The sequence below is a fragment of the Electrona antarctica genome, assembly GCF_951216825.1.
Source record: "Electrona antarctica genome assembly, chromosome: 1".
Lineage (NCBI taxonomy): Eukaryota > Metazoa > Chordata > Actinopteri > Myctophiformes > Myctophidae > Electrona > Electrona antarctica.
In genome coordinates this window covers 61,094,423-61,112,462 of record NC_136806.1, presented here as the reverse complement: position 1 = coordinate 61,112,462, position 18,040 = coordinate 61,094,423, and positions in this window count along the sequence as shown.

Genomic DNA, 18,040 nt, shown 5'->3' with positions numbered 1-18,040 from the left:
ATCTCTAGTTGAGACACACATTCACAGCAACGTCCCGAGTGTTAACGAAGCTCTCGGGGAGTCCCAACTAACACTCGGGAGTGTACCCTGTTGGTCATTCATATCCTCGTATATGCTACCTGTCAGCCATTTGTTGTTGTTGCTGTAAGAGGTAGTGCATTGGGGCGTTGTAGGGTAAAGTGATTCGACATCCTTGCGTAGATGTTCAGGGTTTTCCTTTTCATGGTACTCGGTGGTGGTTGCAGCATATATGTGTGTGTGTGTGTGTGTGCTTATGTTTGTGTGGATGTGCGTGTGTGTGTGTGTGTGTGTGTGTGTCCAAACAGTCTGTGCACCTTGTGAAGTCACGTTGGGTGGTTGAGTTCTCCAAAGTGTTCTCCATCCAGCTTCGAGGGCAGTACGTTGTGGTTCTCTCGCTCCACTCGCCCCCCCCCCCCCGCTCCTATGTTCACTCTGCCAGAAGCTGTCCATTGCACTGTAAGTACTTCCCTCCCCTCCCAGCGTGAGCAGTCACAGGGCCGGGGGGAGGGGGGGGGGGGGGGGGGGGGGGGGCCTGCCGAATTCCTAAACCGACCTAAAAAAAAAAACCAACCCAGTTGTTAATCCAGCCTGACTCTGGCCTCTCGTGGACTGCCCAGCCCGACTCCGTTCTCCTATGCCAGCAGCTTAGAAGCCGCATCGTGTCTCAGGACTTCCCCATCCCATCGCAGCCAAAAGACTCACACCTCTAGAGGGCGCGCGTGCACCGACCGCACGCCATCTCTCAGTCACAGTTCAGTCCGCAGGCCAGATCCATTATGTCACTCACCCCATTCCTGTCTTTCTTTCAGGCCAGATCCATTATGTCACTCCCCTTTCCTGTCTTTCTCATCCGTCCGTCCGTCAGTCCGTGCATCCATCCATCCCGTCTGTCTGATTGTTCTTATTCTTATGCTTAATTGGTATATATATATATACACACACCACGGTGAAGGGAGTGTGTGTGTAAAACTCTTGAAACTTGAAGAGAATTAGTTGTTCCTTTTTATTCTTCCAAAAGGCTGTCTCTCTCTCTGTGTGTGTGTGTGTGTGTGTGTGTGTGTGCGTGTGTGCGTGCGCGTGTGCGTGTGTGTGTGCGCGCGTGTGTGCGTATGCGCCTTATTATGACTGACGACGCTGACAATGACACAAAAAGGTGAATTATGAAGAGGATGATGATGATGATGATGAAGATAAAAAATGAAATAAAAATAGATTCTTGTATCTTGAATCTATATATATATATATATATATATATATCAGTTTGCTGTTCCCGCGGAGACAGAAACGTCTATGTTCGTCTCCGCTGGCGACTGACGTCAAACGGGTCTCACTGTGCAGAGGTTCACATTGCAAGTGCGTGAAGTCGGGAGTATACGACAAATACCTATTTTTCCTTTTATTATTATTATTATTATTATTATTATTATTAATTTATGTGACTCATAACCAACTACTCGTATATGATAATATTGATTACTGCATCCTTTTTTTGCACCTCCTATACCTTTATTGACTGAACATACTTTGCTTGGTCATATTGACTGAATGATCTGTTATGTGTCTGTCTCTGTCTACCCCCCCCCCCCCCCCCCCCAACACACACACACACACACACACATACACACACGTACGCACACACACACAGCTCCCCAGCACCCTCCATCGCCGTGCCCTCCAGTCCTCTTCACCTCTACAAATGATTTTCGGGAGGCTATTAGCGTGGGACAAGTCTCCAGAGTAGTTTCGACTGCTGTGTAGAACAGGGGTTCTCAACGTTTTTGGCCGGGGACCCCCGGAAATGCTTTGGCAACGTCTCGGGACCCCCGCCCCGCCCCCTCCCGACCCCCAATATAAATTGACTGCTACAATAACCTTAAACCATTTTGAGCGGGAACCCCTTTTGGTGTTTTAAGCATTATGTTATAATTTAGCTATTGAAAAATAGCAGATCTACAAGCTCATAGCGCGCCACCGAGTGGCGCGCTATGAGCTTGTAGGTCTGCTATTTTTTTTAAATCGTGAAAATAAAATTTATTTATTTTTTATTATTTTTTTTAAATAATTTGGGGACCCCCTAAAATAATTTGGCGACCCCCCGAGGGGTCGCGACCCACGGGTTGAGAACCCCTGGTGTAGAAGTATACAGTAGACGAAATGGCAACATTACAAGTCCTGTGAATCCGCAATATGAATTAAGCTCCTCCTGCTCTCCTTCGGAGCTATACATTGGGTATGGTATTTTTTTTGTTTTAGGTCAGAAAGAACAGTTTTCCAAATCCTTTTTGGTGACGAAAAATACACACACACACACAAGAAAACAACAAAAAACAACTCCAAACTGATTTTCTGTCAAATACAATACATACGAATCAATTTTCAATAAGTAGTGTATAGTTATTTTCTTGACGAATCACAGGAAATGCATGGATCACAGATATTTTAGAGTAGCCTCTACCTTCAAAACGGCAACAACGCCCCTCTGACAAATTCAGGGGAAACTCGTGATCATAGTAGAGATATCTATAAATATATTGGTTTCGTTTTTGACGGCCCAACGTACTGGCTAGTTTCGTCTTATCCCTGTAAAACAAAATCGGGAATTTGCGACGTGGATTTACTGCAAGTGAGAGTAGTGTGCTTCTAGACTAGAGGTAGTTGACTTGTAAGCAACCCTTCTCTTTGATCTCTCCCATCCATCCCTGCACTTCCCTCATCCCTAGATCTAATGCCGCGGTTTTCAACCAGTGGTCCCTTGATGGGGTTCCAGGTGTTGGTAACCAAATGGACCCTAATAGATCTTTAACCCATATATATCTTTAAAGGAGCATTCAGTGATTTGGGTGATTTGGAAAACCACCCAGTCCGCCCCGGTAACAAAATGTGCACATGCACGCACTACAGTGCTGGGAAGTGCAACAGGCCAACAGCATGTGCACCAAGGCCCGCCCCCACTCGATCATGATTGGAGGAAGGCCCCTCTCATCCTGATTGGATGAAGGCTTTGATACCCGCCACGAAAAGTGAAATTAGGGTTTTTTGACCCCAGGGGCTCACTGGGGACAGGGAGGAACTCCTTATATGGTCAGCACACTCTATAGTAGGGAGGTTTATAAAAAAGAAAATAAAAAATAAGTGATATTTGAATGAAGTGAAATCACTGAATATACCTTTAAAGATGGAGTGCCGCGATTTTTTCCCACCCTTAAACATGATCATCAGGTCTTATTGTTATATAAGGAGGTATAATGTTTTCAAAAAAGTGTACAGTATTTGTTAAAATGTTGTTTTTATGTGGGCACGACCACCAGTTAATTAAGTATGCCTGGTTTGCCTGGTGGGTGGTGATGGGTGGTGATCTACCTGAACTGAAGCCGCACCCACAGCTGTAGTTGTATGATAAAAGGGGAGGGGTTAGGGGAGGGGCTGATAGTGTGATGTCACTATATTACTGTTTATTTCATTGGCCCGTTTGACTGTCAAGGGTTCAGCCTCCAGGAAGAAACCCTAAATACAAAGTTAATACACCATTGCACATAAAAACGACTCCAGGGTGTCTAATAAAGTACCGTCACCTCATAGACACATGAAAAACTGGAAAAATACAAAAATTGTGGCACTCCATCTTTAACTCTTGAGAGTGTAAAATTAAACCTTATGGGTCCATTTCGGTTAATGCTACGCTCTCAAGAGTTAAACTATTGTCAACCAAGAAGTCTACACAATTAGAGAATGTAGAAGAATTGTCATTTTGATCGTTTGCCTGTTATCTCCTACCTAGAGCATGGAATTGTGGACAAAATCGTATCCAACGACATCGAAATATTCCAAGTTTTGGGTCTGAGAGGCTAAACGGTGGTTCCGTGGCTCAAATGCTGAATAAATAAATAATGGGCCTCGATATGAAAAGAGTTGAAAACCCACTGCTCTAATGCTCCCTTCATGCTCCGCCGCGCGGCGGCGCGTCATGGGCTTTCAGTGGCGTGCACAGATAGACACTAGGGGGTGCTAGAGCACCCCCTGCCCTTTTGGCAATGTGCCCTTTTTTTTTTTTTTTTTGTACAGTTACACTGTACAGTATGTGGACCATGGTAACATTGATCAATTCTTGATAAAAAAGCTTCTAATATATTATTTAGGCCCCACAATATAATACTAAATCTCACACTATTAAGGCAACCGGCCGGTTCCACGCACTGCACAAAGTGCCCTTTTTTTCCACTTGAGCACCTGCCCCTCTAAATGTCTGTGCACGCCACTGTGGGCTTTGTAGATCTGCTGTTTTTGGCGCGTGACACCGTCGTGTGACGGAAGTAAGAATCAGGCTTTACCACGTACACTCACACACATGGATACCAACGTGCACGTACACTCACACACATGGATACCAACGTACACGTACACTCACACACATGGATACCAACGTGCACGTCATCAAGCATAACCTACTCTTAGAGAGTTACACACACACACAGATACACAAAGATGTTCGCACACACACACACACACACACACCAATTTTCACAATTTGTCAGATGATTTAAAGTCATATTGCTCAGCTGTGTTTGAGTGTAAAATATCTCCTCAGTTGCATCAAATTAGTTTCAGAAGGCCAAAGTCAGGTCTAGTATATTTGTATCACATTTCAGACACAATAAACTCAAAATGTAATTCACTAAAGGAATAACCACACACACACACGCGCGCACACACGCACGCACGCACGCACGCACGCACACGCGCACACACACACACACACACACACACGCACGCACGCACGCACACACACACACACACACACACTCCACACGCTCCTTCCTTCCATGTTTGTGTTTGTCCTGCAGTTTTGCCTTTGTCTTTTCTACCTACCAACTTCCTCCCTCCTCCTCCCCAGTCTCTCTCCCCCCCTCCTCCCCTCCCCCCTCTCCCCTCTCAGCCCCGCCCCCTGCATGTCCTAGTGGTACTGGTAGTTGGGTGCATGGAAAAAGCAGCAAGCAAATCGTTTTTCCACTCGGTGAAAAAAAAAAATAAAGAAAACTAAAAAAAAAAATAAAACCAAAAAAAAATAAAAGGTGTCTTCATTTTAACATTCAGCAATAAAATCCCCCTTATTTCATGTCCATTATTCTTGGAAATATGCTAGAAGATTTTTTGCAAGTTTTATCAACGGGAAAAAATTATAAAATACTACTTGTAAAAGAAGAAAACATCCCAAATCACCTCTTCATAATGAAAAATAAATCTTTATTCCTACCATTTTTTTTGAAACACTCCTGTCGTCTTTTGGTGTGTAGCATTATGATATGCTTTAGCTATTGAAAAATAGCAGATCTACAAGCTCATAGCGCGCCACCGAGTGGCGCGCTACGAGCTTGTAGGTCTGCTATTTTTGAAAAATCGCTCTGTCAACACGGTTGCTTCGTTTGGACTCTGCTCGCACACATGCTTTTATACATTTTTATAGAAGGGTCTTATATAGCATGTTACGTAGACAGCACTACAATTGTATTTTATGTAGTCTTAGCACTTTATATAGAATATATACTGTATATGCTGTATATATATAGTATAGTATAGTATAGTATAGTATAGTATAGTACTAGTAGTTTATATCTAGAGTTTCATTATATAGATATTCCACTGTTACGTTCATGCCTGAATTGAAATTTGTAAATTGTAAGGGTCCATTCCATGTTCCTGACAAACCTGAGGCCCATTTTCCACCAGGGTTGAACTGGCCCGGTTCTCAGTCCATGGGTCAGAGCCCCCGGAATTTGAACGTTAATTAAAAATGGAGTGGGCAAAACCATACCTATATTAAATTGTTTATAGGATCAGTATAAGTAAATTAATATATGATAACCCTTCCACAGTAGTAGCTTTTTCATATTTATTTTCACCTACAGTATATAGCCTACATGAGTTGAATTGGTAAAACTTTAATTAATAGTTATCTTATCACCTCGAAACTTATTACACAAATACATTGATTTATTGTATTTTTTGGGGGGGTTTTTTGCCTTCATTGATAGATAGTCCTGTATAGTAGGTATACAGGACATGAGGAGAGAGTTGGGGGGGAAGACACACAGTAAGGTTAGTCGGGGTCGGCCGGGACTCGAACCCGCGACACACTCTCATGTTGGATTACCAGCCAAGGTGCCTGGACCGCTAAGCCGGCCCATGCCTTGTATTACAAGTTTTCTGAAATTGTACATTTAAATGTGCAAATTATAGGCATCATATAGGAAAAATATGCAAAAGCTACTGCGTGGAAGGGTTGTCGTATATTAATTTACTTACTGACCCTATAAACAATATAATATAGGTGTGGTTTTGCCCACTCAATTCATAATATTAACGTTCCAATTTTGGAGCTCTGGGGCCACAGTGTGCAGAGCAGGTAATAGGATCGACTACCAGCCTAGAACACGCCACAGTGGAAGAATAGAACAGACACTAGGTGGCAGCATTTGCCTTGTGCTTATACCTCTGTTATAGCATGCAGCTACAGGTCTGCACAGGTGAATTTCACCTACATGCATGTATGTGCATGTAAGCAGACAAGCTTCCACAAATGAAATCAACAGAAATATTCCAATCTATATGTTATACCAAATGATTTAGACCATCAGCACACGCGCGCACACACGCGGTGGCTCAGGGGTAGAGTGGCTGGATGGGAACCGTGAGGTTGCCAGTTCGAACCCGGGCTCCCCCAGAGTTACTGTCGAAGTGTCCTTGAGCAAGACACTGAACCGCAAATGGCTCCCGATGTGCTAGTTTGTGCCTTGCATGGTTTCCGCTGCCATCGGTGTATGAATGTGTGTGCGAATGGGTGAATGTAATGCACAATATCTGTAAAGCGCCTTGGATAAAGGCGCTATATAAATGCACCATTTACCATTTTTTACACACACGCACACACACACACACACACACACACACACACACACACACACACACACACACACACACACACACACACACACACACACACACACACACACACACACACACACACACACACACACACACACACACACACCGTATGTGCTCTAGACCCTGACCGGATCTGCAAACTCAATCCCAGTCAGTGGGTCATCACCAAGCTTGTGGTTGGACATTCTTGTCAAAATTCTACTTTTGCCATGGACATACAAAATGAGTAGACAAAAAAACATAAAGAACAAACCACAAATGAAGCCTTACAGGTCTGTAACTCCGAGTGTGCAAATGGAACCAAATGGACCCGTATCTGTGTACACTCTCAGAGTTATGGGGGGGTACTTGAAAATTAAACATCTGAGAACCACTATAGTACTAGCTGGACTGCTAAATGTGCCATGCTGTCATAGTAAATTGATTGATTGATTGAAAATTGTATTAACAGTTTGCAGAATTACAGTACATTTCAAGCACAAACTCAATACAAAGGCTGTTAACTGTGAGTGGACGACCCAATTAAGCATTACACTTTTTTACAACAGGGTCCACCATGTTCAATTCATCAAAAATCAGTGTCATACGCATGACACACAAAAACCTGGAGATTGACATTCAGTAATTGGGGCCAAAATAACAACATGATTGATAATGGTGTGTAAAAAACTATATCTAGAATTTGCTATGGACACAGTATACGGACATGTTGATGATGACCCCCCTGATCCCAGTACTATCATATAGGATACATGTGTCTGTGTATACGGACATGTTGATGATGACCCCCCTGATCCCAGTACTATCATATAGGATACATGTGTCTGTGTATACGGACATGTTGATGATGACCCCCCTGATCCCAGTACTATCATATAGGATACATGTGTCTGTGTATACGGACATGTTGATGATGACCCCCCTGATCCCAGTACTATCATATAGGCTGTATACGGACATGTTGATGATGACCCCCCTGATCCCAGTACTATCATATAGGCTGTATACGGACATGTTGATGATGACCCCCCTGATCCCAGTACTATCATATAGGCTGTATACGGACATGTTGATGATGACCCCCCTGATCCCAGTACTATCATATAGGCTGTATACGGACATGTTGATGATGACCCCCCTGATCCCAGTACTATCATATAGGCTGTATACGGACATGTTGATGATGACCCCCCTGATCCCAGTACTATCATATAGGCTGTATACGGACATGTTGATGATGACCCCCCTGATCCCAGTACTATCATAGGCTGTTGGAAAAAGATGACACGTTGTGGCAGATCTCACATCATCGGGCAATTTGTTCCAGAGCATATACTGTACTGTAAAAACCATGTGACTGCATTTAACCCATTCTGGACGGGAACCCCTTTTGGTGTTTTAACTAAGCATTATGTTATACTTTAGCTATTGAAAAACAGCAGATCTACAAGTTCATAGCGCGCCACCGAGTGGCGCGCTATGAACTTGTAGGTCTGCTGTTTTTGAAAAATCGTGAAAATGTGCCTCAAATCTTTGAATATATATTATTACGGAGTGAACATTTTAACTCAAATCTTTGCTTCTGGGGGGAGGTCCCTGGAACAACATATTTTCAGATGGGGGCGGTGGAGGCATATTACGTATAATTGTTGGGGTCCTTGACATGAAATATTGAGCACCACTGATGCAGAAACATAAGGTTTTTCAGAAAACTGTTTTTTTTATTTCGACGTCAGGCCTAAATGCGTTAACTGCACTTTCATCACATTCAGATTTTTATTCCGGGTATAGGGAGTCAGGAGACTCAGTGTCTGATGATCTGAGAACAAATCAAGAAAAGAGAGAAACCCGCACACCATTTTCTGCTGCCCAGATATGTATTTTACTGAAGTGGTGACATTTGGGGGCCGCACGCTGCAGCCCTTCCCTCAGACCTTGATGATCTGAGCAGTCTCAGTGTGTAGATAGGCATGTGAGCAGATCACAGATGCATTTGGGAGCTAAACCGTTCTAAGCCTTATAAACCGTAAGTATCCCTATAGTGCTTTGAAATGGATTGTGTGTTGGATCAGGAGCCAGTAGCAGCATGCAGCATTATGGAGTGATTTATGGATAGGAGTGATGTGTGTTCCGCTTTTCTTGTCCCAGTGAATACTCTGGCCACAGCATTTAGAACTAGAACTGCACTCTGTCGAGTGCCTACTTGCTTGTTGCACACAAGTAAGCCATAAATGGCCTACTAGTGCGCAAGCAGAGCGTGCAAGTACTGGTGACGTATATGTCAATCAGTGTCGGGTGGATTAAAGGAAATACCTCTATGTATATGTATATGTAATTTGTAAGTTGATTAGCGGTATACTGTGGTTACTTTGCGTATGCCCCGTTTGATGCGTATACATGTATCGTAGCAGCATATGACGTCAGGGTATAACTGGTATAACTAGCTCTCAATGATGACGTAATAAAGATGTGGATTAAAGGACCCAATGCCAGGGTGTAATTGGTTTTCGATGGTGACTTAATGACGATATGTTTTAGTGTCGGGAGGATTAAAGGTAATGCCCCTATGTATACATGTATGTAATCTGACACCACTGCCATATCAAGCACAAGTAGTCATTATGTCATACGCTGGCACGGCGCATATACACATCAAACGGCGACATACGCATCGAAGCACTGGACGAAAACTATTACTTGCGCGCTCTGCTTGCACAAGTAATGAGCATGGAGCCTTCCATGCGTCTTGTTCAGAAGTGTAGCAAAGACAGACAGGCTATAGGAAACGATACCTACATACAGCTACGTATCAAATGCCGTATAACCACAATATGGAATTGTTTCCCCCTGTCAACCATCAGGCAACCAAGTGCTGAGCCCTATAGCCATGTCAGTATTGGCAGCATAAGCCGTCAGACTTCATCGTTATACAAACACGACTCCACTCCATTGCTGCTGCACTGGCACCATCACTATGCATATTCTGCATATTCTGCATTCAGTTATCAGCATTTGCTTCTAAATGATGTCTCTTAGCACGCACCATTCATTATATATATAATTTGTAACTCCAAAACATGCCTGCTTGTATAAAAAATATTTCCCCCACCCTTAAGCCTGTAAACTTGGGATGTGACAATAAACTTGAACCTATAGTTGAAGTGTATTGCATAGATCAGTTTGCCATTTAAATAATTCCCACAGATTTCTTACCCATTTAGTGATTATTTGTGGGACACTATTAGGCCTACATGCTCTCGAATAACATAGATTGTATTTCAATTCAACTACTGTGTCTACCAGATATAACATTTGACTTGAGTTTAATGACGTAATCTTCCAAAGCCATGCATTGGAGGGGTTAGCACCCCTCAAAAATCACACTTGTGTGACGTGTATTTATATCGGCCATCTTGACATCTTACGTCATTTAGTGCCCCAAACAAACATTAAAGTCCATAGACTTGGCTGGCAAACAACCTACATCTTAAGTGTTCTAAACAAACATTCAAAATCCTAGACTTGGCATATGATGTAATCTTCAAAAGCCACTTATTGGAAAAAGAATAATCAAAAAAAGTCTAATAAGACACCACACATTAATCAAGAGCACATCACCCATTTACATCCATATCTTCGTATTATGCTCATTATAAGATCATGTCTGTTTTCTTGCTCAGCATTTAAGATGCAGAGTGAGTAGCCTAAACAGAAAAGGAAAAAAGGCCAGTCCACACCATTGCAACCATTGTGGTCTGGACTCACTGACAAGTTGCAGACCGGCGGTATTTGGTGATGATGGTTCGTTGCAAGTAGTTCAAAGGAGTTGCAGTTGTAAGTATAGTTGCACTGGTATCCGGAGAACTCGACAGTTTTCCGACTCGCCACGGTTTAGTGCATTTTAGTTTTACTTCACCTTCATTTAAATTGCATAGAGAGAGAGAGAGAGAGAGAGAGAGAGAGAGAGATAGAGAGAGAGAGAGAGAGAGAGAGAGAGAGAGAGAGAGAGAGAGAGAGATAGAGAGAGAGAGAGAGAGAGGATAGTTGTTTAGAGTTTACACTAGATGAAGTAGGAATGCTAAAAGTTTAAACAGCAAAGTACCGAAACAATGTAATTCATTAGTAAACAATATCTTGAAATATCATTGGTACTATCATTGGTATTCACATACTCACCTTTTTTATCATCATCTAGCTGACCATTTAATTGCACAAAATAATTTGATCACTTTGGAAATGAACTATAACACCTGTGGGTTTGACATACAGTTGGGTGCCATCGATATTGTCCCTTATCATTTGACCCATTTAGGCCTGACCTCAATTTAAAAAAAATCCTTCTAAATCCTCCAGTTTTCTGAAATAAATATTTTCACGATTTTTCAAAAATAGCAGACCTACAAGCTCGTAGCGTGCCACTCGGTGGCGCGCTATGAGCTTGTAGATCTGCTATTTTTCAATAGCTAAATTATAACATAATGTTTAAAACACCAAAAGGGGTTCCCGCCCAAAATGGGTTAACTGTCCTTTTGCGCAGATCACGCAAACCTCAGCAAAAAGAAAAGGACAATATCGATGGCCTCCAACTGTAGCATAACGATGAAGACACTGATGAAGAATTTTCGATGCGGCGAGTTGGAAAACTGCCGAGTTCTCTGGTATATCCGTTGCACTGGTGTGGAGACTAGGTGGACTGGCCTTTTAGGGCAGTGTTCGTTTTGTTGACTAAGACTATAGGGCCTGTATTTTTGTTAGCGCCTTACCACTTATCCATAAACTTATTTGCCCTTTTTTTTGGACTATTTTGATAAACATTCAAATAGCCTCAAAAATCAAGTCAGAAATCTACAAGCTCAAACGTGGCAGTAAAAAATGGCAAAGAAGTCTGACGAAAATAGGGCCCTAAGACTAAAAGACAAAGGTTTAGATATTTAATCGACTAAGACTAAACTAAGACTGAACAGTTTCAGATGACTAAAATATTATTCAAAAGACTAAATCTTTTCTTTTTCACATTTTTTAACCCAGGATTCACAAAAAGTGGGTTACAAATCCCAGTGTCAATTGTCTAATGTAATCCTGGGTGCCACACTCCCTCTGCCAACCTGGGGAGAGCAACGGACTGAACTCATGCTTCCTTCAATGCATGAGCAGTCCAAGCCGCTTCTTTTCACCTGACAGGGGGGGGGGGGGGGGGGGGGGTTTCCCCAGTTGCACGTAGTGCGTGGAAGTTATTCCAACCAGTTTCTTTCCCCTCCATCAGGCGCCCCGGCTGGCCAGGTGGAGGCAGTATAGAGACCCAGGACTACAGCATGATTTTTGTGAGGGTATATCTACTACCTACCCTAGGGGACACGGGGAGAACATGCAAACTCCACATAGAAAGGCCCTTTTGCCAACCCCACCTAGGGTATGGGCACTGGAGAGAACACGCCCTCAGCGCCCACAGTGTCCCCAGCGGGAATCGAATCCAGGGCCTTCTAGCTGTGCTGAGGAGACAGCACTACCGATTATTAACACTGTATTAAGAAGACTAAGATTAAAAGACTAAGATTTTGCTGTTTAGTCGACTAAGACTAACACTGTTTAGACTAAGACTAAGGGCTCTATTTTCGTCCATGCTAAACTCCTTATCCATAAACTACATGGCTTTTTTTTTTAATACTATTTTGTAAATACTTTTGTAATAGTTCAACCAGCCGATCTACATCGACACGTTGTGAGCTTGTAACAACATTGCTTTAGGGGTGGGCTGTGGCAAACCTGCTTACCAATGACATCATCCATGGGGATTCCAAGCTATACAGTGATAGAAACTCTCGTCCTGAAAAATTAGCACACTGAAATGGAAGCCAGTTTGAAATCTTAAAATGACCAAACCTGCCTATTAAGGATGTCATTAGGTTTCTGAACTGTCCACAGCCCACATATCTGAGACAGAGCGAGTAGACATAAATGGTACCATCTTATAATGATAATCGGGACCCATTATATGAGGTAAGGTTATAATACAATAGACAAAATCGTAGAAAATAATAAGCCCCTAGACCAGTGGTGGAAGTATATGTACTCAAGTACTGTACTTAATTACAATTTTGAGGTATTTGTAATATACTTGAGTATTTCCAATTTCCAATACATGCTGCAAAACCACCACCACTCATATTAAAGATGGCACACACACACACACACACACACACACACACACACACACACACACACACACACACACACACACACACACACACACACACACACACACACACACACACACACACACACACACACACACACAGTCAGTCAGACAGACAGGTTCCACTGGCTGGGAGTGATTCCTGAAGCGGATGCCACCCTAGTAATGTGTCTGTTAAAACGCACACTGACTCAGGGGTTCTCAACCTGTGGGTCTCGTCCTCAGATGACAGTGAATTGTCAATTTAAGGATTTTTACGACATTTTTACTACCTCAACAAATATATATTACTATATGCGTGAAAATTAATCAACAAACTATACTATAAAAACTGGTCAAACATTGGCCAAAATAAGATAAGAAATGATTGCCAATAAGAAAGAGAGGCTCCAATGTAGCCTGACCAACGTGTCAGGCTCCATTGGAGTGTCAAAGTATATAATCAAAGTATACTTAAAAGTACCAAATTAATGTTTTTCTTAATGTGTCAATCTTAGCTGACCCACAAGCTTACAGTGTCATGAGCTTGTATAAAATGGGGCTTTATGTGTTCAATGTATGATTTGTAATAATGTAGTCATAATAATGTAATAATAATGCAATGATTATAAAAATAATAAAACGAAACTAGTAACTAGCTGTCAAATAATTGTACAAAGGATAAAAAAATGGAAATAATCAAGGAAAACTACCTCGTAGCTCATCATAACTGTAAAGGTACAGTTTCTGTTGTTTTCTTTTCTTTTTTCTTTGATTGTTTGTTTCTTTTTGTTTGATTGTTTGTTTCTTTTTGTTTGATTGTTTGTTGGTTGTTCATTTTGTAAAGCATCCTTATGGGTTCATGAAAAGCGCAATATAAATTCAAGCTATTATTGATATTGTTTATTGTTGCTTGAGTAAATGTAAGTGGTGACAGAGACGGTACTATCTTTCTGGTGTTTACACAGATATTTCACTATTCCAGTTTTACCGGATCGTTGGGGGGGTGGGGGGACAAGCTCATCATTCGCTGTGAGCTTGTAGATCTGCAATCTTTGCTGTTGTTCCTCCCAGGATATGGATGCTGGGGTTCAAGTGCATGAGGGTGTTTTAGTGATCTTGCACAACAATGTTTATAGGCTATGGCTTCTTTTCTTTTTTTTTTTTTAAAGGGGCATTCCACTCATTTTCAACATTTTACTATGTCATTAATATACCTTAGAGCTGTTGTGTGGAAATAATAAAAAAGTCCCCCCGATTCTGTGTGTACTAGAACTAGAGATCTGAAAAAAATCATTAGCATGGTGAAATATGTTAATGAAACCATGTTAATTAGTTAATTAGTTCTAGGAAACACAGAATGGGGGGACTTTTTTATTATTCCACACAACAGCTCTAAGGTATATTAATGACATAGTAAAATGGGTGGTTTTCCCCTTTAAGTTTTTTTTGTGGCTTTCGCCTTTATTTTATATTTGTTATGGAGGGACAGACATTAGGCTGACAGGAAATGGGGAGAGAGATGGGGGGGGGGGGGGGTGACATGCAGTAAAGGCCGTCGGGATCGGGAGTCGAACCCGCGGCACACTGCCAGACTGGATTACCCTGCAGCCAAGGTGCCTGGACCGCTGAGCCACGGCCCAGGAAAAGTACATATGGCTTAAGACAAGTGGTTAGACTCCTCATATTTATATTTACTAGAGCGGTGCCCGTTGGGCACTGGCCACTTGGAACGATGCAAGTTGGAAATTAATGCCCCACCCAGTTATGTCTGTGTCCCTTTTATGCCCATATATGGAGTTATTTTGTCAGGCATGCCCAAATATGGAGTCTATGCAGATGTCAGAATGATGTGAGAACAGAACAGGCCAGCTCCATATATGGAGATATAGGGGTGATCAGGTCCAGAGCCGGGGCAGAGGCTTTTGTGCTGGTTCTGAAGAACCTGGCTATCCGACAGACTCGACACCGGCCACTGCACTCCCTGTGGGGGTGTGGAACGCGTGCGTCGAATTTGAAGTCGGTGGGACGAATGACTCTCGAGTTACGTGGATTACAGGTATACGTACAGAGACTTTATAGATACTAGAGCGGTGCCCGTTGGGCACTGGCCTACTTGGAACGATGCAAGTTGGAAGATGGAAGTTGGAATTTGGAATTATGTCTGTGTCCCTTTTTTGAAAAAAGAAGCAGCAAGCACTCAGTTTGAGTCATTCCACGTATTAGTGTATTGGGTGCACGGTTCTGGAAGATGTGTCCCTTTTATGCCCATATATGGAGTTCTTTGTCAGGCATGCTCGAATATGGAGTCTATGCCGATGTCAGAACATCTGTGTTGTGATGTCATGACAGGCCAGCACCATGAATGGACCCTGGGCAGGGTCACTGTCCAGAGCCCGCGGGCAGAGGCCTTCTGTGGCGGTTCTGAACAACCGTGGGTCCGACCGACTCGACACCGGGCACTGCACTCCCTGTGGGGGTGTGGAAACGCGCGTGTCGAATTTGAAGTCGGCGAACGGTTCTTGAGTTACGTGGATTACAGCCCTACACACGTACAGACAGAGATATAAAAATCACACCCATGTGAAGTGAGGGGCGCTCTTATCATCGTACATCATCATACATCATCTCATTCCGGCCAATCAGAATTACGTCACCTACACTAGAAATTTACACTATGACGTAAAATTGTTCATTCATTGCCAATAGGAATTTAATGTTCGTGTAGGACAAAGTTTGTGGACACACTAAAAAGCTGGACATTAGAGGAGCTAGCGGCTAGCGCCCCTCAAAAATCACACCCGTGTGAAGTATCATCATCATCGCCATCAATCATCTCATTCCGGCCAATCACAATTTGCGTTCTCACCGTCAATGCCATTTAATCAGTTTGTGTTTACACAAACACTCAAAACTGGCCATTCATTATCAATGGCATTTAATGTTTGTGTTGTTGGGACAATGACGCAAAACTGGCCAATCATTATCAATGGCATTTAATGTTTGTGTTGTTGGGACAATGACGCAAAACTGGCCATTCATTATCAATGGCATTTAATGTTTGTGTTGTTGGGACAATGACGCAAAACTGGCTATTCATTATCAATGGCATTTAATGTTTGTGTTGTTGGGACAATGACGCAAAACTGGCTATTCATTATCAATGGCATTTAACCCATTCTGGACGGGAATCCCTTTTGGTGTTTTAACTAAGCGTTATGTTATACTTTAGCTATTGGAAAATAGCAGATCTACAAGCTCATAGAGCGCCACTCGGTGGCGCGCTATGAGCTTGTAGATCTGCTATTTTTGAAAAATCATAAAAATGCGGCACACATCTTTGAATATATATTCTTTCAGAGCGAACGTTTTTTTTTATTTCGACGTCAGGCCTTTAATGCGACGATGACGGGCTTGTCTGAGGACGACCCATAGAGATAACCACGGATGTTGGGCTTTGTTTTATCTATTTATTAATTTATTGCGGGGAACTTTGTGTGGGGAGTGTGGGGAACTTTGTGTGGGGAGTGTGGGGAACTTTGTGTGGGGAGTGAGGGGAACTTTGTGTGGGGAGTGTGTGGAACTTTGTGTGGGGAGTGTGAGGAACTTTGTGTGGGGAGTGTGTGGAACTTTGTGTGGGGAGTGAGGGGAACTTTGTGTGGGGAGTGTGTGGAACTTTGTGTGGGGAGTGAGGGGAACTTTGTGTGGGGAGTGTGTGGAACTTTGTGTGGGGAGTGAGGGGAACTTTGTGTGGGGAGTGTGTGGAACTTTGTGTGGGGAGTGTGGGGAACTTTGTGTGGGGAGTGAGGGGAACTTTGTGTGGGGAGTGTGGGGAACTTTGTGTGGGGAGTGTGGGGAACTTTGTGTGGGGAGTGAGGGGAACTTTGTGTGGGGAGTGTGGGGAACTTTGTGTGGGGAGTGAGGGGAACTTTGTGTGGGGAGTGTGTGGAACTTTGTGTGGGGAGTGTGGGGAACAGTGACGCGAATGGGCAGGTGCCCAAGCACGAAAAGCACCTCCACGCCCCTCTGCACGTGCCTGGCGTGCTTGAAATTACAGTTATTGCAGTATCTGAGAAGTATCTCCATGGGTAACCTGTTGATGAATAACTAGTCGGTGCACTCACTCCACTCACTGACTCACACTCACTCACTGTCTCTCCCTCTTTCTCTCTCTCTGTTGACTGACAGTGGGCGTATCCCGCATGTACCTGAATGTAACCAGTCTGTCTCCTATGGAGACACGTATTAGTGTATTGGGTGCACGGTTCTGGAAGATGTGTCCCTTTTATGCCCATGTATGGAGTTCTTTGTCAGGCATGCTCGAATATGGAGTCTATGCCAATGTCAGAACATCTGTGTTGTGATGTCATGACAGGCCAGCACCATGAATGGACCCTGGGCAGGGGCACTGTCCAGAGCCCGCGGGCAGAGGCCTTCTGTGGCGGTTCTGAACAACCGTAGGTCCGACGGACTCGACACCGGGCACTGCACTCCCTGTGGGGGTGTGAAACGCGCGTGTCGAATTTGAAGTCGGCGAACGGTTCTCGAGTTACGTGGATTACAGCCGTACACGCGTACAGACAGAGATATAAAAATCACACCCATGTGAAGTGAGGGGCGCTCTTATCATCGTACATCATCATACATCATCTCATTCCGGCCAATCAGAATTACGTCACCTACACTAGAAATGTACACTATGACGTAAAATTGTTCATTCATTGCCAATAGGAATTTAATGTTCGTGTAGGACAAAGTTTGTGGACACACTAAAAAGCTGGACATTAGAGGAGCTAGCGGCTAGCGCCCCTCAAAAATCACACCCGTGTGAAGTATCATCATCATCGCCATCAATCATCTCATTCCGGCCAATCACAATTTGCGTTCTCACCGTCAATGCCATTTAAT